Source organism: Schistocerca cancellata, chromosome 10 (genome assembly GCF_023864275.1).
Source record: "Schistocerca cancellata isolate TAMUIC-IGC-003103 chromosome 10, iqSchCanc2.1, whole genome shotgun sequence".
Lineage (NCBI taxonomy): Eukaryota > Metazoa > Arthropoda > Insecta > Orthoptera > Acrididae > Schistocerca > Schistocerca cancellata.
Window position 1 is genome coordinate 158,233,811 of NC_064635.1, and position 24,323 is coordinate 158,258,133.

Below are 24,323 nucleotides of genomic sequence, written 5' to 3' on the forward strand. Positions count from 1 at the left end.
CCATGGTTAATGTTATTTGAAGAGAAGTAATAAAATGAGCTCTAACATGGAAAGTAAGTGTTTCCGGACACATGTCCACATAACATATTTTCTTTCTTTGTGTGTGAGGAATGTTTCCTGTAAGTTTGGCCGAACCTTTTTGTAACACCCTGTAGATCTGATCTACACCTTATATTTCTCTTCTTCCTAATTTTCTCTCCTTCATTTACCTGTATTCCATCCTCTTTGTCCTTTTCCATGCCAGGTCCGTCTTCCTTCATTTGTCCGACTTTACTTTGTAGAAGTTTCACAACAGCTGTTTTTTACAGAGCAGGCTGACAACCCTGAGTCCAACCCCTACCAAGGGAAGGGTGATTTTTAATCAGGGTTTTCTTCCCTTAACCTTTGGAGACTCAACTCCCAACTGCAAAGCAGCAGTTCTTGTTTCGATAGTTTTGGTCCACCCCAGATATTTTATTTCCCCAGTGTCCACCACATCTGGTGAACATTCCCCAATCCACCACCTGAGGAGGCACCCGATGGGAGACTAGCAACTCCACATAGGAAAATTGGAATCTGCTTGATGCAATAAAAGACATCGCAGCAGCCTGGAACTCAGTATCAAAATGGCTCAAATGGCTCTGAGCACTATGGGACTTAACTTCTAAGGTCATCAGTCCCCTAGAACTTAGAACTACTTAAACCTAACTAACCTAATGACATCACATACATCCATGCCCGAGGCAGGATTTGAACCTGCGACCGTAGCGGCCGCGCGGTTCCAGACTGTGGCGCCTTTAACCGCTTGGCCACCACGGCCGGCGAACTCAGTATCGTCACATCATATAGGGAAGGGCTTTAACAGAGCTTGGGGACATAGCAACACTGAGGGTGTCCCCGAGTTAGAAGATGCCACTTCACCTGATGGATGGGCAGTTCTGCAGGACGTTGCGAACCCTAGGATTAGTTTCAAAGAATTCATTAGTGTAGACGACGATGTTGCCGTATGTGCTTCTGTGGAATCGGATGTGCCAAAAGTTGTGAACAAGGTGCAAGAAGGCCCCTCAGAAGGAAGTGAAGAGGAAGAGAATACAGATACCATTCCACCTACCCGTCAGGAGATGTTTACAGCCTTGGACTATGTAGAACGGTTCGCTTAAACATCTGACGTCACTGCTGGGTTTACGGATGCTGTCATTACAATTGGTTGTGAAATTACAAAATATTATTGTTCCCATGAACATCAGCGAACCATGACCAAATTTTTCCAAGAAAGTGATGTACATAATTTGTGAGTACTTGGATTTTACAATCACTTTGTAGTATTATAAGTCTACAATAACGTGATTGATAGTGTAGTGTATTACACATTAGTATACTTATTCAAATCTGTGTTTTTCACTTAACACAATTGTGTGTTAACGAAGTTTGACTGTATATATTATTTGTCTCGTAATATTAATTTTCGTGTCTGTGGAAATAAATATAATTTGAACATTTTTGGAAGGTGACTATCAACAGCTGTCAAGTAATGTATAAAATGTGTTTGACCACCAGCTGTCGTTTATTTTAAACCTAAATATTGACCAGTTTGTCACATACAGAAAATGTTACAAATTCTGTTCCAAGGAATGAATACTTTGGGAGCAACACCCCTCCCCTCCCCCCCCCCCCCCTCCAACCATCGGGGATATCAGTCCCCACCCACTTCTGTGCCAGAGAAATGTAAGTCTTCTTCAGCTCCTCTTGATACGAGGTGGACCCTTGGGTCACTCCCTTCCCAGGTTTCTGCTAGTGGCAAATATGACACCCACCAGTGGCTGAAAAGCCCAAAAACAGCTGGTAGTAGGTCTTCACACTCTTCCTCAGTCCTGGAGACTGAATCAGTGAAGTCCTCCCAGCCAGGAAAACCCAAGGAGCAACGAGAGATATCCAAAAAGAAGATCTCAAAGACCAAGGGAATTGTGGTGGCACCCACACCACCGCTACCTACAAGCTCTAGTCTGTGGATGAGGTGGAGATTCAGCATCTGCTGAGGACCTAGATCTCACCGGACCCTCAGACACAATGGATATAGACTGCGCAGGCAGAAAGTCAGTGGCAGCAGGTGACCCTGAGGTGTAAACTGCCTCATTGAATGTGCCATGCCTTCCCAGTCTCACAGTGACATCATTCTCCAGTGGAATTGCGGCATTTTTTTCTACTGCCTGGCTGAGCTACAGCAACTGTTAAGCTTCACACATGCTTCCTGCATTGCCCTCCAGGATACCTGGTTCCCAGCAATGTGGACCCATGTCCTGCGTGGCTATAAGGGATACTACAGGAACCGTAGCGACTATAATAGAGTGTCAGATGGAGTTTGCGTTTGTCCTTCGCTCAGCCTGTAGTGAACCTATGCCCCCTTCTTGAAGCTGTGGCTGTCAGGATAAGGATGACACAGGAAATTGCTGTTTGCAATGCATATCTTCCTCCATATGGTGCTGTATCCCTGAATGTATTAACTGCACTGATCGACCTACTCCCTAAACCTTTCCTACTTTTGGGAGATTTTAATGCCCATAACTTGACCTCTGCCTCGTAAATACTGGGGCTGCCACACATTTCAGTGTTTTTGATTTATCACTTTGCAGCCCAGGACTTCTCCCATCTATCCACTGGAAAGTACATGACGCCCGTAGTGACCACTTCCCCACCTTCCTGTCACTGCCATGGTGTCAGGCCCATGGTCGCCTGCCCAGATGGGCTTTAAACAAGGGGGATCAGGAAACTTTCACCTCTGCTGTCACCGTTGAATCCCCCCTCACACAACAGTCGTTTCTGTGGCAGAAAACATGATCCCTCACTCTTTAGGGTGCCCCCGGCAAGTCCCTTGGTTGTCACTGGAAGTCACTGAAGCAATTAAGGAGCATCGGTGAGCTCTATAGTGGCATAAGTGGCACCCTTCCCAGGAGCACCTCATAACCTTTAAATGGCTCCATGCCTGCGTTCGCCAACCTGTCAAACGATGGAAGCAGGAGTGTTGGGAGAGATACATCTCGTCCATTGGGTACCATATGTCACCTCAAGTCCGGACAAAGATCAAACATGTTTTTAGGTAGCACACCCCAACAGGTGTTCCTGGTGTTAACATAAATGGTGTGTTATCTACCGACGCAAACATGATTGCCGAGCACTTAGCTGAGCACTATTCTCGAGCCTCTGTTTTGGAGAATTACCCCCCAGCCTTTCACACTCTCAAACGGTGGCTGGAAGGGAACGCCATCTTGTTCAACACATGCCATATTGAATCCTATAATGCCCCATTTACGGAGTGGGAGCTCCTCAGTGCCCTTGCACATTGTCGCAACACTGCTTCTGGGCCAGATATCAGATCCATAGTCAGATGATTAAACATCTCTCATCTGACTACAAGCAACAGCGCCTAGTCATCTTCAACCGTATCCGGTGCGATGGTGTCTTTCCATCACTTTGGCGGGAGAGCACCATCATTCGGGTGCTCAAACACAATAAAAACCCACTTGATATGGATAGCTGTCGGCTCATCAGCCTCACCAACATGTTTTGTAAGCTGCTGAAATGTGTGGTATGTCGGCAGTCGGGACGGGTCGTGGAGTCACATGGCTCCATGTCAGGGCGGCTTCCGCAAGGGTCGCTCTGCCACTGATAATCTTCTGTCCCTCGGGTCTGCCATCCGAACAGCATTTTTCAGGTGCCAACACCTGGTTGCCATCTTTTTTGATTTATGAAACGCGTATGGTACAACCTGGTGACATCATATCCTTGCCACATTATACGAGTGGGGTATCCGAGGCCCACTCCACATTTTTATCCAAAATTCCCTGTCACTTAATACTTTGTGTCAAAGTTGGTGCCTCCCATAGTCCCCCCCCCCCCCCCCCCCCAGCCTTTACATACACCCATATCCAGGAGAATGGGGTCCTGCAGGGCTCTGTATTGAGTGTATCTCTTTTTTAGTGGCCATTAATGTTCTAGCAGCGGCTGTAGGTCCATCTGTCTCACCTTCTCTGTGCGCAGAAGACTTCGGCGTTTTGTACTGCTCCACCAGTACTGATGTTGCTGAGTGAGTGGTGCCTACAGTAGTAAGCCCTCCCTCCTCCCCCCTCCCCCCCTCTCTCCCCAGGGGGTCCAAAACAATATTGTGGATACGTGCGTAGCAAGCACGGGACCCCGAGCTAATGTGGCCTTCCTTCCTTTCCGGGCTGCATATCTTCCCTTTCCGCATCCTTCCCCATCCCCCCTCTTCGCCCCCTCCCCTCACCTCTGCCTCTTTCCTTCCCTTTCTTCCCCTCTGCGAGTATGTTTTGTGCCTACGTCCGGAGACGGACGCTCGAAACTGTAACAAATTCTTTGCTTTCTCCGCTTGCAAGTCTTTGTCCTTCCTTTGTCCTTCTCTTTTCCTTACCTCTTCTCTTTGCCCTTTTCTCCGCTGCGGCGTTTGAGACATCTCTTCTTTCCTTTCCCTTTCTCTTTTTTCCTCCCTGTGCGTGTCTGAAGGCCGACCCATGCATTTCCATGCGTAGCCGGTGACAGGGTAACGCGTAATTCCCCTCCCCGGGTAGACAGGTAGGACACGTACGTACCCCCTGGTAACGGCCAGGCCCAGGGAGGGGTGATTACCTGAGCTGATACCTTCCAAAAGTGCCGATTGGTCCCTCCGTCCGTTTGTCGGGAGGTGTGACCTGAGGTGTGAACAATCACCTAAGGCGGGAGTGCCCTCAGAGAGGGCCCCCACAAGGAAGGAGCGCGCCATCGGAGACGCTGGTAATCATGGGGGATACTTTTGCAATGGTTTCCTCATCTTCTACTATGTCAGCTCACAAGCGTAAGTTCAATGAGTCTCAGCCACAGACAGTCCTTCCATCGTTGCCACGGTTCCTTGTTGTTTCTCGGTCTGACGAAGGTCACGACTTCTCCACAGTCAACCCTTTCATTATTCAGAAAGGTGTCGATGCAATTTCAGGTCCTGTAAAGTCTTGTTCCAGATTACGAAATAGCACCTTGTTGTTAGAAACAGTCAGTGCCCTCCAGGCACAAAAATTGCTGCGTACTTCACTGCTATACACCTTCCCTGTCCAGGTGAAACCGCACCGTACTTTAAATTCATCACGTGGGGTCGTTTATACACGCTCCCTCGACGGATTGTCCGATGAGGAAATTCAACACCACCTGTCTGACCAGGGCATAACGGCAGTTCAGAGACATGAAAAGGGTTGACACGAACATCATTCCAAACCGTACTCTCTTCTTGACATTTGACAAAGTTCAACTCCCATCAAAAATCAAAGCAGGCTACGAGATAATTTCCGTTCGCCCTTACATCCCAAAACCTACGTGTTGCTATCGGTGTCAGCGGTTCAATCACACCAGCCAGTCCTGTTCCAATCTGGCCAAATGTGTTACGTGTGGCAAGGATGCCCATGAGGGTGCTTGTCCACCTCCATCCGCTCGTTGCATAGACTGTATGTGTGACCACAGTGCTTCCTCTCGAGATTGCCCCATTTTTAAAGACGTAAAGCTCATCCAGGAAATAAGAGTGAAGGAAAAGGTGTCAACCTTTGCTGCTCGAAAATTATTCGCCAGTCGACAGCCCACCGTGCCTCAGACAGGAAAATACAGCACTGTCCTTGGCTCTCCTCGGCCAACAAAGGAGGCGGCCACGCAGACTTGTGAGCTTACCTTTAGTGCCACGGTCGTCAGATCGGCCAGCGCAAAGATCGTCTGTTCAACCTCCCCACTTTTGCCTGCCCACTCTATGTCTCACCCTTCATCAGGTTCTGCTAAATCTTGAGCCCAAAAGTCAGACACCAAGACTTCGAAAAAAGAGCATACTCGTGATGATTTTTTACGTACCCCAACTTCACAACCATCTGTTCCTCCTTCATCTAAACATCATGTTTCCAAGAAGGCTAGTAAGAAACCCAGTTCCTCTCCTTCTCCGCCAAGGCGTGTCTCATCTACAGCACCTGGCGGTAATCTCCCTCGGCCGTCTTCTGTGTCACCGAGGCGCACTGCTGGCGGCCAATCAACCAACCGATCGCTGGTGGCAGGAGCTGCTCCTGAACAACCTATGGATCAGGATCTTCTGCCTTTGGCTGAATGCCATTCCATGCTGTCGGTCGCAAGCTCTGAGCAGTCGCTGAGTTGACGGCAACCTTGCGTCACATTCCTCCATTTTCTGTTCACCCTATGTCCATTATCCACTGGAACATCAGCGGCCTTCGAGCCAATCGGGATGAATTGTCGATCCTCTTATGATCCTACTCGCTGGTCATCTTCTGTCTTCAGGAAACAAAGCTGCGTCCCCATGACCGCTTTGTTTTCCCCCATTTTCAGTCCGTTCGATTTGATCTCCCCTCTGTTGAAGGCACTCCAGCACATGGAGGACTCGTGATTCTTCTCCATGATACTCTCCATGATACTCTCCATTATCACCCAATCCCCTTCAACACTTCCTTCCAAGCTGTCACTGTCAGTCTTTCCCTTTCTGGATATACCTTTTCTCTTTGTACTCTGTACATTCCATCGTCCACACCAATGGCACGAGCTGATCTCCTTCATCTTCTTGGTCAGCTTCCACCCCCCTATTTGCTGGTTGGGGAATTCAATGCCCACCACCCGCTTTGGGGATCTCCACATCCTTGTCCACGTGGCTCACTATTGCTAGACATCTTCCACCAAGCGATCTAGTTTGCCTCAACACTGGGGACCCTACATTTTTGTCTGCCTCCACGACAAATTTCTCTCATTTGGACCTTTCGGTCGGTACTTGTCTGCTAGCTCGGGGCTTCGAATGGTTCACCCTTGATGATACACACTCGAGTGACCACTTTCCATGTGTCCTTAGACTGCAGCCTCAACAGCCATATATGCGTCCGCGATGCTGGAAGTTTGGCCAAGCCGATTGGACACTTTTATCGTCTCTCGCAACATTCTATGACTGTCACTTTCCCAGTGTCGACCATGAGGTCAAACATTTAGACGTTATTCTTACAGCTGCGGAACGTTCAGTACCACGCACCTTTGCATTGCCCCGGCGCCTCCCAGTTCCTTGGTGGAACGCGGCATGCCATGACGCAATACGTGAGCGGCAACGTGCTCTTTGTGTTTTCCGCCACCATCCTACTTTGATAGCAAGAAGGAAACCTGGAAATTCTTTATTAGCTCATTTAACAACTTCACTCCCTCCTCGGAAGTTTGGAGTCGCATTAGACGGTTCTCAGGTGCGCCTAGTTTCTCCCTGGTCTGTGGGCTCACTGTCACGTGTGATACATTAGTGGACCCTGTCGCAATTTCTAACTCATTGGGTCAACACTTTGCTGAGATTTCGAGCTCTTCAAATTACCCGCCAGCGTTTCTCCAGAAGAAACTTGCAGCGGAAGTGCGACCTCTTGCTTTCTTCTCTCGAAATCGCAAAAGCTACAATACTGTTTTCTCCATGCGGGAACTCCAACATGCACTCTCTTCTTCTTGCTCCTCCGCCCCAGGACCGGATGGTATCCACATCCAAATGTTGCTGCATTTATCATACCATAGTCTGCTTTACCTCCTTCGCCTTTATAATCGAATTTGGACCGACAGTACTTTCCCTAGACGATGGCGGGAAGCTATCGTTGTTCCTGTTCCGAAACCTGGAAAGGGCAAACCTCTCCCCTCTAGCTATCGCCCCATTTCTCTCACGAGTAGTGTATGTAAGGTTTTGGAGCGTATGGTGAATTGCCGTTTAGCTTGGTGGCTGGAGTCCCGCAGTCTTTTAACACCTGCCCAATGCGGTTTCCGAAAGCATCGTTCTGCAGTTGACCATCTTGTTGCTCTCTCCACTTGTATCATGAACAATTTTCTCCGGAAACGCCAAACAGTAGCAATATTTTTTGATCTGGAGAGAGTCTACGATACATGTTGGAGGACAGGTGTCCTCCGCACACTGTTCTCTTGGGGCTTTCGAGGTCGGCTGCCCCTTTTTCTTCACGAATTTATGGCAGAGCGCACATTTAGAGAGCGGGTGAACACCACTCTCTCCCGTACTTTCTCCCAAGAAAACGGGGTACCCCAGGGCTCTGTGTTGAGTGTTGTACTGTTTGCCATTGCCATAAATCCGATTATGGATTGTCTCCTTCCTGATGTCTCGGGCTCCCTCTTTGTGGACGATTTTGCGATCTACTACAGCTCTCAACGGACCAGCCTTCTTGAACGACGTCTTCAAGGATGTCTCAATCGCCTCCATTCTTGGAGCATCGACACCGGCTTCCGTTTTTCTCCCAGTAACACCGTTTGTGTTAATTTTTGGCAATGTAAGGAGTTTCTTCCGCCCTCCTTACATCTAGGTCCTGTCAACCTTCCGTTTTCTGACGTCGCTAGATTCTTGGGTCTTATGTTTGACAGAAAACTGTGCTGGTCCTCCCATGTTTCCTATCTTTCGGCTCGCTGTCTGCGATCCCTCAACACCCTCAGTGTCCTGAATGGTACCTCCTGGGGAGCGGACCGAGTGGTCCTCCTCCGCCTCTATCGCGCCTTAGTGCGCTCGAAATTGGACTATGGAAGCGTTGTCTACTCCTCTGTTCGGCCGTCTATTCTTCGGCGTCTCGACTCTATCCACCACCGTGGATTACGTTTAGTGTCTGGAGCTTTTTACACCAGCCCTGTGGAAAGCCTTTATGGTGAGATTGCTGAACCTCCGCTGTCCAATCGGCGAGCTGACCTGAGTCATTATGCTAGCCATCTGTCTTCTATGCCTGCTAATCCGGCCCATGACATGGTTTTCGATGCCAACTTCGATGTATGGTATGCAGGCCGCCCTTCCTCCCTACTACCACCGGGAGTCCGCTTCCGCCAACTGCTCCATTCTCTTTCCTTCCGCTTTCCTAAAACCTCCTTGACAACTTGGGGTTCAGCACCGCCTTGGCTCCGTCCCTGGATCTGCCTGCTCCATGACCTTTGTCAATTTCCCAAGGATGGTACCCCTTCACTTGTTTATCGTCGGTCATTTGCTGCTCTATGTGCACAAATGAAGGAAGCCACATTTATTTACACTGACGGCTCGAAAACATCGTTAGGTGTAGGGAGTGCCTATATTGTTGGCGACACCCCCAATTGATTTCGGCTTCCCAACCAGTGTTCGGTTTATACTGCGGAGCTTTACGCTGTTCTCCAGGCTGTCCAATACATCCGCCGCCATCAGCGGATACAGTATGTTATCTGTTCAGATTCTCTCAGCTCTCTCCTCAGTCCCAAAGTTCTCTACCCTGTCCAGCCTCTGGCCCACCGGATTCAGGACTGCCTGCGCTTGCTCCATTTGGGGGGCATCTCTGTGGCGTTTGTCTGGCTCCCAGGACACATTGGTATCTGTGGCAATGAGGTGGCCGATATAGCAGCCAAGGCTGCAGTCTCTCTTCTTCGGCCAGCTATTCGATAGATTCCCTTCGCCGATATACGGAGCGTTTAATGTCGTCGTGTTGTTCTTTTATGTCATGCACATTGGTCGACACTTCCCCATAATAAATTGTGGGAGGTGAAAGCTCTTCCCTATGCTTGGACCTCTTCCTCCCGAACGCGTCGTCGGGAGGAGGTAATTTTAACTAGACTCCAGATAGGGCACTGTCTTTTTAGCCATCTACATCTTTTAAGCGGTGATCCTCCCCCACTCTGTCCCCACTGCTCTCAGCTGTGGACGGTAAGACACCTTTTAATTGAGTGCCCCTATTTTACTCAGTTACGCGCCCGTCTACAGCTGTCGCCTGATATACCGTCCATTTTAGCAGATGACACGCACTCGGCCGATCGCGTTTTCGAGTTTTAGTGCCAGTGAGATGATGTCAGTCATTTGAAGCTCTTTTTGGGGACAACCAACCCCTTTCCGTAGTGGATTTTTAAGCTTTTCTTCTCCTTTTAGTTTCTCCAATTTTTTGAGTTTCGTTCCCATTGCTGCTGCTTTCCATTTTCGTTTTTTAGCGTTTCCTAAGTCACAGACCGGGTGCTAATGACCATAGCAGTTTTGCGCCCTAAAAAACCAAAACAAAAAAGTAAGCCATCCATAAGGTGCAGTCATGGGCTCCAGGCCATGGTTTCCAGTTTTCGGCCGGAAACTCAGAAGTTATGCACTTCTGTTGTCATGGTTCCTTTCATCCGGAACCAGAACTTTACTTTAATGATGATCCACTCTCTGTAGTGGAGACACATTGCTTCTTAGGACTGGTTTTAGATGCCCAATTAACTTGGCTTCCTCACCTTCATCAGCATAAGCGGAAGTACTGGCAGCATCTCAATGCCCTCAGCTGCCTGGGCAACACCAACTGGGGTGCAGCTCGCTCTACGCTGCTGCAGCTCTATGGAGCCCTTGTTCAATCCTGCTTTGCCTATGGGAGTCTGGTCTATGATTCGGCAGCACCCTTAGCATTGCGCTTACTTGACCCAGTGTACCCCTGTGGTGTTCACCTAGCGACAGGAGCTTTTAGGACATTGGATGATGATGGAAACTGTCAGGATGCGTGGTATTAAAACTCGTCAGTTTCCCAAGGGAGTGATTATCTTCAGCTACGGTGCCTCCATTCCTCTCAGTCTGCGTCACCGGTTCATGCACTGCTGGGGACACCACTTCGCTGCCTGCGAAATGGCTCGGCTCGGAATGGCTGCCTCAGTGACCCGTGCAGTGCCCTGCTGTGTGTCAGCCTTGTGCAACTGCGGAGTTGTGATGTCAGGATGCACCAGCAGTCGACTCGGCAGTCTCCGTCCCTGCTGCCTCAGTGCCGCCCGCTGGGAGCTGCAGGGCGGCCTGTGGCGTGCTTCCTCTCCGGCGTGGCTAAGATCGCGGGGATGACAAGCGCCCACGATCTGGCGTCTGAATCTGCGACTCTCGCCTCGGGATGCCCCCGGCGTGTGTTGGGAGTCAACAAGACTGCCCGCAGTAGCGAGCCGTGTCGTGGCCCGCTGCTGGCTGGCTGTGAACCCTGCATTGGCCTCAGAGGGTCTAACCAGTGACCTGCTGTGGACTGGAACACTGGTGCCCCATGTGCTGCTGCATGTAGCTGGTGGTGTGACACACCCTGCCGTCCAGGAGAGCTGTCACACTTGAATGCCTTTTTAGTGAACTGGCTCCTATCTATATGCGGCTGTGTGCCTCTGTTTTGCTGACGTGCCGCTCAGTCATGTACTCGTAACACCTGGGTTGGGGCAGTGGGCCTGTTCTGCCTGTAACTTGTGCCATGCACACTACTGCATTTTCTCTTTTCAGTGGGTCTACGGCCCTGTGGTCTCCGTTCTACTCCGCAACCGCTGGTAGCGTAACTTACTGTCAACAGGCCCACGACTGGCTGTAACTTGTGCGCTCAGAAATACTGTACCAAAGGTACCCTTTCCCATCTTAAATGGTGGTGCTGCTACACGTCTTATGTATGTGAGATGAATTTAGGTTGGGACTCACTGCTGCCCATTCCATTACCTCAATGTCCAGGTTTCACAAGTCATCCCTTCTGACTCCTGTCACATAGGCCCTGGCAATAGAAATAATTCTGGGCCTCAACTGTGCAGCATCCGGCACATGATCAGACAGGATACGTTCTACTTAATGTATGGTGCTAAGCTGATCATGAATGACGATGAGATCCCTGTAACTGTCAACACTGATGCCTCCTCAAAGCAACATAGAACCTTGGAGATCGGTAGATTTCTGGACATCTGGGACCACTCATCACATGTCATTACACATTAACATCACCATCACCTTGCATTGTGGCATATCTGGACTAATCTGTGAATAACACATTTCACTAGAGATGAAGTAGTGAGTTGACATCAGAACAGCAGAACAGAAGGTGAGCTGCTAGATGTCCTATCAAGCTGGTTGTGGTCCTTTCTCAAAGCCTGTTCATTAGTCTGACCATACACAGTGGCTCCAGTGGCCCTCTGAGATTGTCTTGCAGTACTCTGGTGGTATCCGTGAGAAGCCACACAGAGATGGCCAGATACGTCTTCACGTATGGTTGCAATGTGTTGGTGTCCTTGTCCAGTTTGCCTTGTGTACTGACCTGTCTTCTTGTAGAATGTCCACAACCTATGGATGACGGATGGAGAGACTTTGGTAGCTGCAGTAAATCCAGCAGAAAATCCATCCTTTTTGGATAAAACAGACCACCCTTGCAACTTGTTACATTGAGATGTCGTGTTGCATGTGCTTGGTTGAATACAACTATCAATGCATGACATGGCCAATAATGGTGAATGATTTTAATTGTTGCATACATTGCAAGTAAAGATTTCAAGCCATGCAGTAACACCTGTATCAAAATAGATTTAAAATACTGGGCGTTGATTCACATGTTCTCCTAATTATTTTGAACAGTGTGCTTTATACTGGACAGGCATACAAGAGTAGCAACATGGTCAGGGCAGAAGAGGGGTCTCAGGCTTCCGAAATTAATTGAATTGTGGTATGTTCGTGATACTCGCAATGAAGGACAATTCACCCAAGGGCACAAGTAAATGTTGACTGCCAGTTTAGGTGATTAGGTAAAATAAAGAAATAGGGAGCATGAGAAAGGCGGTTCACATTTGTGTGACCAGTGAACTTTCCTCTCTGGTCGAAAGCTGGAGTGCAAGAGAGTGTATAGACTGCACTCTGCGCTCCAGATACTACCACAACCTTGATTTGTCTCCCACTTATCCTGTTACTTTGAGCAGTTAGTTCATGAGCCCACACAAATAGCAAACAGTTATGAAACCACACTTTACCCCTTAGCAGCAAATAATCCTGAGGTAGTAACAAACATCAAAATGAATGCAGGGATTAATGAACAAAGGGTTGTCATTCTGCAATTGAATATTGTAACCCCCCAAATCCTAATAAATGAAAAATATCCTATTCAAAAAAGCAGATAAAAATTTGTTTGACACCTTTCTGAAACAGAATCTCCACTCCTTCCAAATTAAGTATAAGTGTCCCCCCTGCGGGTTTGGGGGTTAGAATAGGCCTGCGGTATTCCTGCCTGTCGTAAGAGGCGACTAAAACGAGTCCATCCCCCTCAAGGGGGTAGTTAGCGCCTGCGTCTGGAGACGGACGGTTCCACGACCTATAATTGTGGTCTTTTTGGTTTTTCACTTCTCGTTTCTTCCTTCCTTTGGTTGGTTCCTTTCTTTGTTCTTCTCCATCTCACTGTCTTCCTTACTCTTTCCCTTGCCTTCTTCTCCTTGCCTTCTTCTCCTTGCCTTCTCTGGTCTCCGCCTCGGCGTTTGAGACAGTCTGTCCTCTCTCTCTTCCTTTTCCTCTTCTTCCTTCCTCCCTGTGCGTGCCTGAAGGCCGACCCACGCGTTCGCACGCGTAGCCGGTGACGGGGTAACGCGTAATTCCCCGCCCTGGGTAGACAAGTAAGGCACACACGTACCCCCTGGTAAAGGCCAGGCCCAGGGAGGGGTGATTGCCTGAGCTGATACCTTCTGACCATGCCGATTGGTCCTTGGTCCCTCTGTCTGTTTCTTGGGAGGTGTGACCTGAGGTGTAAACATTCATCTAAGGCGGGAGTGCCCTCTGAGAGGGTTCCCATAAGGAAGGAGCGCGCCATCGGAGACGCTGGCAATCATGGGGGATTCCTCTGCAATGGATTTCTCTTCTTCTCTCTCGACTTTTGCCCACAAACGGAAACATGACCAGCCATCAGTGACAAAAGTACTACCGCCTGCCCCACAGTTCCTCGTCGTTTCTCGATCTGAGGACGGAAAGGATTTTTCCTCTGTCAACCCTTTCGTTATCCAGAAGGGCATAGATGCCATAGCTGGTACTGTTAAGTCTTGTACAAGGTTGCATAATGGTACCTTGCTACTAGAAACTGAGAGCGCCTTTCAGGCACAGAAACTGCTTCGAGCCACACTCCTTGTCCGGGTGGAGGCTCACCGAACTTCGAATTCGTCTCGTGGTGTGGTCTATACTAGATCTCTCGACGGATTGACTGACGAGGAGATTCAGCCTTTCCTTGCTGAGCAGGGCGTGACGGCTGTCCATAGGGTCGTGAAAAAGGTCCACAATGACCTTGTACCGACCCAGACACTTTTCTTGACCTTTGATAGTGTTCAGCTGCCATGGCACATCAAAGCGGGCTACGAGGTTATTTCTGTTCGCCCCTATGTCCCGACACCTATGCGCTGCTACCAGTGTCAGCGTTTTAATCACACTCGCCAGTCTTGTTCCAATGCGGCTAAATGTGTCACTTGTGGCAGGGATGCCCATGAGGGTGACTGTCCACCTCCGTCTCCTCGTTGTGTGAACTGTCAGGGTGACCATGCAGCGTCCTCCCGCGACTGTCCCATCTATAAGGAAGAACGATGTATCCAAGAAATTCGGGTCAAAGAGAAAGTGTCCACCTCGGCTGCTCGCAAGCTATTTGCTAGTAGGAAGCCCACGCTGCTCCCAGCGGGTAAATACAGTACTGTCCTCGCCTCTCCTCGGACTACCAGGGAGGTGGCAACCCAGACATGCGATCTGACCTTCAGCACCACGGTCGTCCGTTCGGCCAGTGCTATGATCGCGCGGTCGACGTCTCCTCTTCCTCCCATCACCCCACAGACACAAGCCCCTTCATCAGCTTCTGCTAAGACGAAGACCCAGAAGTCAGATGCATGGGCCTTCAAGAAGGAACCGTCCCGAGCAGACTTCCTACGTACCTCGACCTCCCAGCCATCGACCAGTACTTCCACTAAACGACCTTCCAAGAAGGCTCATAGGAAGCACAGTTCTCCTTCTCTGCCACGGCGCATTTCTTCTCCTGCGCCACCCAGCGGTTGCCGCCCCATGCCGTCATCCGTTTCGCCTGGCCGCACTGCTGGTAGCCAAACATCTGGCCGTTCACCAGCGGAGGAAGCTCCCCCTCCCGGCCATCTTACCAAGATGGCCGATGAACCTATAGAACCAATGGACGATGACTGTCCACCTACTGATAGCGGCGGCAGTGCTCGCTCGAAGCCAGGCCCTCAGCGGCCTTAAAGGTGACCCCTTCTTTCATCTTCCTTTTCTTCTTACGATGGCACTTATTCACTGGAATATTCGCAGCATTCGCTCCAACCGAGAGGACTTGAAGTTGCTGCTCCACTTGCACCGTCCGCTCGTCGTAGCCCTCCAGGAAACGAAGCTACGCCCATGCGATCAAATTGCCTTGGCACACTACACCTGTGTGCGTTTTGACCTACCCCCTGTGGTAGGTATTTCGGCTCATGGAGGGGTTATGTTGCTGGTCCGGGATGATATTTACTACGATCCCATCACATTGCACACCGGCCTGCAGGCAGTTGCCATCTGAATTACTCTCCCCACTTTTACATTTTCCATTTGTACCGTTTACACTCCAGCGTCGTCTGCCGTTACCAGGGCAGACATGATGCAAATTATTGCTCAGCTATCTGCACCATTTTTGTTAACTGGAGACTTCAATGCCCACCATGCCCTTTGGGGCTCTCCAGCATCCTGCCCGAGGGCCTCCCTGTTAGCAGACCTTTTCAACCAGCTCAATCTTATCTGCCTCAATACTGGCGCCCCTACTTTTCTTTCGGACACATCTCACACCTATTCCCATTTAGACCTCTCTATATGTACTACCCAACTTGCACGCTGGTTTGAGTGGTATGCACTTTCTGATACATATTCGAGCGACCACTTCCCGTGTGTTATCCATCTCCTGCAGCATACCCCCTCTCCGTGCTCATCTAGTTCGAACATCTCCAAAGCAGACTGGGGGCTCTTCTCTTCCAGGGCGACCTTTCAGGATCAAACCTTCACAAGCTGCGATCGTCAGGTCGCACACCTCACGGAAGTCATTCTCACTGCTGCTGAATATTCCATCCCTCATCCTACTTCTTCTCCACGTCGCGTACTGGTCCCCTGGTGGACCGCAGCATGTAAAGACGCTTTACGTGCTCATCGACGTGCTTTACGCACATTTAAACGCCACCCTACAGTGGCGAATTGTATCAACTATAAACGATTACGTGCACAGTGTCGTCGTATTATTAAAGAAAGCGAGAAAGCCAGCTGGGCTGCTTTCACAAGCACCTTCAACAGTTTTACTCCTCCTTCTGTTGTCTGGGGTAGCCTGCGCCAGCTATCTGGCACTAAGGTCCACTCACCAGTTTCTGGCTTGACGGTTGCGAATGACGTCCTTGTGGCCCCTGAGGATGTCTCCAATGCCTTCGGCCGCTGTTTCGCAGAGGTTTCGAGCTCCGCTCATTACCACCCTGCCTTCCTCCCCCGAAAACAGGCAGAGGAGGCTAGGCCACCTAACTTCCGCTCCTCGAATCGTGAAAGTTATAATGCTCCATTCACCATGCGGGAACTCGAAAACGCACTTGCCTGGTCACGGTCCTCCGCTCCAGGCCTGATTCTATTCATATTCAGATGCTGAAGAACCTTTCTCCTGCGGGTAAAGGTTTCCTTCTTCGTACTTACAATCGCATCTGGATTGAGGGACATGTTCCCCCATGCTGGCGCCAGTCTATTGTTGTCCTGATCCCTAAGCCGGGGAAGGACAAGCACTTGCCTTCCAGTTATCGACCCATCTCGCTTACCAGCTGTGTCTGTAAGGTGATGGAGCGAATGGTTAACTCTCGTTTGGTTTGGCTGCTCGAGTCTCGACGCCTACTTGCCAATGTACAATGTGGATTTCGTAGGCGCCGCTCTGCTGTTGACCATCTGGTTACCTTGTCGACCTTCATTATGAGTAACTTCTTGCGGAAGCGCCCGACCGCAGCCCGTGTTCTTTGATTTGGAGAAGGCTTAAGACACCTGTTGGAGGGCGGGCATTCTCTGCACCATGCATACATGGGGCTTTCGCGGTCGCCTCCCTCTTTTTATTCGTTCCTTTTTAATGGATTGACAGTTCAGGGTACGTGTGGGTTCTGTCCTGTCAGACACCTTTCGCCAGGAGAATGGGGTGCCACAGGGCTCAGTTTTGAGCGATCAATTCACCATAGCGATCAATCCAATAATGGATTGCCTCCCAGCTGATGTATCAGGCTCCCTTTTCACGGACGATTTTTACCATCTATTACAGCGCGCAGCGTACATGTTTCCTGGAGTGCTGTCTTCAGCGTTCTCTTGACCGTCTTTGCTCCTGGAGTGTCACCAATGGCTTCCGTTTTTCTGCCGAGAAGACGGTCTGTATTAGCTTCTGGCACTACAAAGAGTTTCTCCCACCGTCCTTACGACTCAGTCCGTTGCTCTCCCATTCGTGGAGACAACAAAATTTTTAGGTCTTACATTTGACAGGAAACTTAGCTGGTCTCCACATGTCATATTTGGCTGCCCGTTGTACCCGTTCTCTAAATGTCCTCCGTGTTATAGTGGTATGTCGTGGGGAGCGGATCGAACCGTCTTATTTCGTCTATATCGGTCGATCGTCCGCTCCAAGCTGGGTTATGGGAGCTTCGTATACTCCTCTGCACGGCCATCCATCTTACGCCGCCTCAACTCCATACAACATCAGGGTTTACATCTTGCGATCGGAGCATTTTATACTAGTCCCGTTGAGTCTTCATGCTGACGCTGGTGAATTGCCACTCACCTACCGGCGCGATATACTGCTTTGTTGGTATGGCTGTCGGCTGCTGTCAATGCCTGACCACCCGTCTTATCGTTCCTTTTTTGACGACTCTCTCGACCGTCAATACGGGTTGTATGTCTCTGCCCTGCTACCCCCTGGAGTTTGCTTTCATCGCCTCCTTCAACACCATAATTTTTCACTCCCTGCAACCTTTCGAGTGGGCGAGAGCCACACGCCACCTTGACTCCAGGCTCAGGTTCGCGTTCACCTTGACTTCAGCTCGCTCCCAAAGGAGGTTACCCCCGGTTCGGTCTACCACTCCCGTTTTAACGAACTTCGTTCGAAGTTCATTAATATGACCTTCATTTATACAGATGGCTCCAAGACCAATGACGGGGTCGGGTGTTCTTTTATTGTGGGGGCACAGAGTTTCAAATACCGGCTCCATGGCCATTGTTCGGTCTTCACAGCTGAGCTCTTTGCCCTCTACCAGGCTGTTCTTTACATCTGCTGCCACAGACATTCTGCTTATGTCATCTGCTCAGATTCCCTGAGCGCCATCCAGAGCCTCAGTGATCCGTATCCGGTTCACCCTTTCGTGCACCGGATCCAACGCTCTCTTCAGCAGCTGGTGGACGTCGGTTCTCCGGTTAGCTTTATGTTGGTTCCTGGCCATGTCGGTATCCCTGGGAACAAAGCTGCAGATGCTGCGGCCAAGGCTGCGGTCATCCAGCCTCGGACAGCTTCTTGTTGTGTCCCTTCGTCAGATTGTAGCAGGGTCATTTGTCGGTGCATTTTATCGCTGTGGCATACCGATTGGGCTGCACTTACAGACAACAAGCTTCGGGCCTTGAAACCTCTTCCCGCGGCTTGGACGTCCTCCTCCCGCCCTTCTCGGCGGGAGGAGGTCGTTTTGGCCCGGTTACGAATTGGATGCTGCCGGTTCAGCCATAACCATCTGCTGACGGCTGCGCCGGCGCCGTTCTGCCCATGTGGGCAATTGCTGACGGTCCGCCACATTTTAATGTCCTGTCCGGATTTTAACACACTGCGTCTTGATCTTGGCCTGCCATGTAGTCTAGATGCCATTTTAGCGGATGACCCACGAGCAGCTGCTCGCGTTCTTCGTTTTATCAACTTGACCAACCTCACTAAGGACATTTGATTATGCTGTTTTTTTTTATCCTATGCCTGTCAGTCTGTCTTTTATCGTGTTTTCCCTTTTAGTTGCTGTTTTAAACTTGTGCCTCGCGGTGCATTCCTAACGTAGTCTGGGCGCTAATGACCATTGAAGTTGTGCGCCCTAAAACCACAAAAAAAAAAAAAAAATAAAAATAAAAAAATAAAATAAAATAAAATATAATAATAATAAGTGTAAGCGTAGGCTGTGGCTTGACTTTAAAAAACAAAAGTATTGGTAGCAGTTGAGAGATTTATACCCAAAAAAATTAACAAACGGCAGATTGGAGCTCCCTTGGTACACAAAACTACTCAGAACATTGTTGCAGAAACAATGAAAAAAGCACGCCAAATTTAAATGGACACAAAATTTCTGATATTGGTGATCGTTTACAGAAGCTCAAAATTTAATGCAGACTTCAATATGAGATACCTGCAATAGTTTCCACAGTAAAACTTTGTCTTGAAACCTAGCAGAAAAATTCAAAGAAATTCCAGTTGTATGTAAAGTATGCTAGCAGCAAGACACAATCAATGCTTTCTCTACATGATAGCAATGGAAATACTAGCAATGATAGTTCTGCCAAAGCAGAATTACTAAACACAGCCTTCAGAAATTCTTTCACCAAAGAAGATGAAGTAAATATCTCAGAATTCAAACCAGGAACAGCTGCCAACATGAGTAAGTCAGAAGTGTAGATATCCTTGGAGTAGTGAGGCACTTTAGATCACTTAATAAAAGCAAGTCTTCTGGTCCACACTGTATATCAGTTAGGTTCCTTTCAGAGTATGCTGATGCAATAGCCCCCATACTTAACAATCATATACAACCACTTGCTCAACAAAAGATCCGTATGCAAAGACTGGAAAATTGCACAGGTCACACCAATTTTCAAGAAAGATAATTGGAGTAATAGTAGGAGTAATCCACTAAATTACAGGCCCATATTACTAACGTTAACTTGCAGCAGGATTTTGGAACATATAGTGTGTTCTAACATATGAATTACCTCGAAGAGAATGGTCAGTTGACACAGTCAACAGGGATTTAGAAAACATCATTCTTGTGAAACACAACTAGCTCCTTACTTGCGCAAATTGTTGATGGCTATTGACAAGGAATTTCAAATTGATTCCATATTTCTATATTTCCAGAAAGCTTTTGACATTACCACACAAGCGGCTTGTAGTCAGTTTGCGTGCTTATGGAATATCGTCTCATTTATGTGACTGTTTGCAATTTCCTGTCAGAGAGGTCACAGTTTGTAGTAATTGATGGAAAGTGGTAGAGTAAAACAGAAGTGATTTCTGGTGTTCTCCAAGATAGTGTTTCAGATCCTATACTGTTCCTTACCTATATAAATGATTTAATAAAAAATCTGAGCAGTCATCTTAGGTTGTTTGCAGATGATACTGTCACTTGTCTAGTAGTCATCAGAAGATCAAAACAAATTGCAAAAGATTTAGAAAAGATATCTGCATGGCACAAAAATTGGCAATTGATCCTAAATAATGAAAAGTGTGAACTCTTCCACATGAGTGCTAAAAGGAATCTGTTGAACTTCAGTTCCGTGGTAAATCAGTCAAATCTAAAGGCTGTAAATTCAACTAAATACCCAGGTATTGCGATTACAAACAACTTAAATTGGAAAGAACACGCAGAAAATGTTGTGGGGAAGGCAAACAAAAGTCTGAATTTTATTGGCAGAACACTTAAAAAATGTAATAGATCTACTATGCTTGTCTGTCCTCTTTCGGAGTACTGCTGCATGGTCTGGGATCCTTACCAGATAGGATTAACGAAGTACATAGAGAAAGTAGAAAGAAGAGCAGCACATTTTGTACGTAGTGAAATAGAAGTGAGTATCACTGGCATGATACAGGATTTGGGGCAGATGTCATTTAAAGAAAAGCATTTTTTGTTGTGGCAGAATCTTCTCACGAAATTTCAATTGCCAACTTTCTCCTCTGAATGCAAAAATACTTACATTGATGCTGATCTGCATAGAGAGAAACAATCATCATAATAAAATAAGGGAAATCAGAGCTTGCATGGAAAGATGTAGGTGTTTATTCTTTCTGCGCGTTGTTCGAGGTAGGAATTATAGAGAATTATTGTGAAGGTGATTCGTTGAACCCTCTGCCAGGCACTTAAATGTGATTTGCTGAGCATCCATGTAGAAGTAGACGTTGGTCATCTGGGTAGTGCGTGTAGCTAGGTACGTCAGCAAAAGTGTCAAGAGTGATGTGATGTTAACTTATTCAGCAACAACAGGAAGAGTGGTGTGAAGCTGACTCTTTCAAATTCCATCAGGTGTTCGTGTGCCACTGTGAAAACTCACATCAAGAAGTTGTTTGAAAGATGTGGCTAGTGTGTTTAAAGTAAAAATTTAACTAATTCCCCAAAATATTCCTTACAGGCTAGCTGTCCTGTACAAGACAACTACTGGTATACATGTTGTTGGAAACAAGGTTTAATCATGAAAAAGAGACATGTTTGTTTCTCCACATTTTGTAATGAACAAGTAGTGAAATTTATGTTTCTAATGAGTTCAGTGATGATTTTTTTTATGGTCTGTTGTTGTGAACTGTGATCAGTGTAGTTCAGTTTCAGTGATGTGGTTTTCAATGAATGCACAATTAGCAGACATTGAAAAATCCAGGATGGAATGTAACACTAGCAGACATTGAAGGATAAAAGATTCCTGTACATGGTGCTGTATTATGTTGTAAAATAACTGTCACTGACTGTCACTAAATGGCTGAAACTGCCATTTCAGCTCTGTTGTAGTGGCCAGGCCCTTGGTCTGTCAGTTGTGAATCTCCCTGTAGTAGACACGGGAAGAGGCTACTGTAACTGTACCCAATACGATAACCCATAAACATGCATTATACAATGTTGTTATTGCAAATAAAGGAACTCTATATAATCAAGTAAGCAAATACATCTGTCGGTTTTTAACCTACGTGTACATACTCTCATAAAACGTGTACAGTCCCTCTTAGAAGAAAGGTGCCAAATGAAAGTGGTGCAAAATGTCCATCACTCATTAGTTGCTCATGTATGGTTTCAACTGTGGAATGATTTTATGCTGCAGAGTTGCATAAATTCATCCAGGAGAAGTGTCTGTGACTAATTGTGCTATAGCAATAAGCACTGTAGAGACCTATCCAGTGGATACTACTAATTTCTTTGATCCACCTTTGTCCTCTGAGCTGTGGCTCAGTCTCTGATCTCAACAGGAAATTAACTCTTAATCTACCTCATTGACTTTGGCTATGTGGTTCATTTGATCTGTTTGAGGGGCAGCACTGCTAATAATGTTTTTCAACAAGTGAGTCCCAAAGGGAGAGAAGTAATTTTTTTCCCTCTCCTTTTAATTTTTCATAGATAAACATATTGCATCTCTTTCCTGGGCTTCTGCCCATAGATTTATTGATTGTGAGTTTAATTTGTCTTGTATTTTTTCCATTTATTACAACTCCAACTCCTTAAATGTATTTCACATTCATTTCAGATGTCTTGTTTCTTGTGAGGTTTTCCTGGGATGACTGATCTATGGTATACTTTTGGCTGCACAATATTTAGATGATAGACTCAGCCATCTTCTTCAGATGCTGTCAGTTTTGCTGACTGGTTGGAATCCAGACAGCAAGTAAATATAACACAAAAACTTACAGCATTGGAAGAAAATAGTTGGGGCAATCATTGAAATATTATGTGTAAAATGAAACAGTAACTCATCAGAACACCCAGAAGCACATCATCAGTCCTGTTCTTAATTTTGTATAAACTTTAGCTGTTGTGTTATTGCAGTGAGGTGTGCTACTGGTGCTTGAACTGCCAGTACTGCTATTTTAATTGATTACAGGGGTTGGATAAAAAGTAAGGTTAATACAGTGGAAATGATGTGTGTCAGATGGTATGCATACTCTACAGCCAACAGCAGGAGCTCAGTTGAAGTAGTGCAGTGAATGGTGACGGCTGTGTTTGAGTCAGTTGCAGTGCCTACTGTCTGGAAATGTCAGAAGTCAGTTCAAGCTCTGTAACAGTATGTCACTGTCACTTACTAATACAGTTTCTTGTGACATTACCTTCATCCTACAATGAGAATAAGAGTGATGGCACCTGGAACTGCATCACATCATCCTTGATGTCGCTGCATGATGCCACACAGCAAACACTTTGCTGGAGCTCCTGTGTATATATGGGTGGGATTAAGACTTGTACACCAGAATGAAGGAACCTGTTCCTGGCATGCACTACAGTGTAATAGGAGACATCACAATGCCACAGGATGGTCCTTAAGAGACATCGATAGAGACGGACGCGCTGACAGTGTATGACACCTTCCATCTATGTGGGGGAAGGTGATCGAGACACAGGGTTGTTTTATTGAGGGCATTTAATATGGCGAACATCCAGTATGCTTTATAACAGTGCTGCCATTACTATCTATCCAACCCATGTATTGGTGACTTCACTACAACTCTAAACATTACTGTTGGCATCTTTAATCTAATAAAAGCAGACATTTTCTTCATTCATCCTGTAAATAACCTGGTGTTCTCGCCAATTACCTTTGTATGAATGGGGTATTACATTTCCATAAATAAGAAAAGAGAAGGGACAGTCCGATCATGTATCTCCTTTCCACTAAATTCAAATACTAATTGTGAATGACTCTTCCTGTCTAAACTTAGCTATAATTTGAATAATACAGTGTTATATCACTTTCAATTTTGTCAACAGGTAAATAAAAAACAGCAGAGTGTTGGGCAAGAACAACATCCTAGTAACAGGTGTGGTACTAAAATGTATCAACAGAAAACAGCAGTGCCTGTTACTCTTGGATTTATTAGAAGTGCTCAGAAGATTTCTGGTATGAAAAAATGAATGTTCCTTAGTATTGCTGAAGTTATTTGTCCCTTTTTCATCTTTCTGTCAGGTGCTTCTCTCTCTCTCTCTCTCTCTCTCTCTCTCTCTCTCTCTCTCTCTCTCTCTCTCTTTATGAGTTGGTAATAGGTTTTTGGTTAAGTTAAGACAGGGTGTTTTAAGGGAAATTACATGTGGGTTTCCTTAGGTTAAAGATATTCTGTATGCCAGATGAGAACTAAAATGTATTGTGCAGCTCTTTCAGAGAGGGATGCATGTGCTGTGGCATGAATTTCTTTTTCTGTGGTGAGTGGAGTGAGATAGTGAGCACACTTTTTTATACACTGATTGAAGGAATTTCATGATAATTAAAAATAACAACCCAGCATTATGATACCACGAATGTGTGTCAGAAGTACATTATCTAAAATGTGAACTTATTTTAACAAGCAACTCTTGCCTGTCTTATCATTGTTTGTTCATTAAACATCATTTGCCAGTGTTTTTGTGCCCTTGCTATAGATTAGCGATGGTTGCAGTGAACAAACATCACTCATCACTCATTTTCTCTCAAAACACTAAAAAATAATGCCGTAAAAGAAGGCAATGTTGAGTAATAAGCTGTGTGTAATACTGTTTGCAATATTTGGCATATGTTACGACTTATCTCATCTAAATTGAAACTAAATTAAAATAATAAAATAGAATAATCAATAATGAGAGCGACGGGCGATGTGTACACACCTCAGAGCCAATAT

The 24,323-nt window shown here is 47.0% G+C and overlaps 1 long non-coding RNA gene across 1 annotated transcript in view; it reads left to right on the plus strand.

Annotated features, from left to right (window-relative positions):
* Positions 1 to 24,323, plus strand: part of LOC126106732 (uncharacterized) — a 71,811-nt gene that overhangs the window by 30,545 nt on the left and 16,943 nt on the right. Inside the window, exon 2 of the long non-coding RNA XR_007523390.1 lies at positions 23,443 to 23,572. This is a non-coding gene — a long non-coding RNA (uncharacterized LOC126106732). The remainder of the gene's footprint in view (positions 1 to 23,442; positions 23,573 to 24,323) is intronic.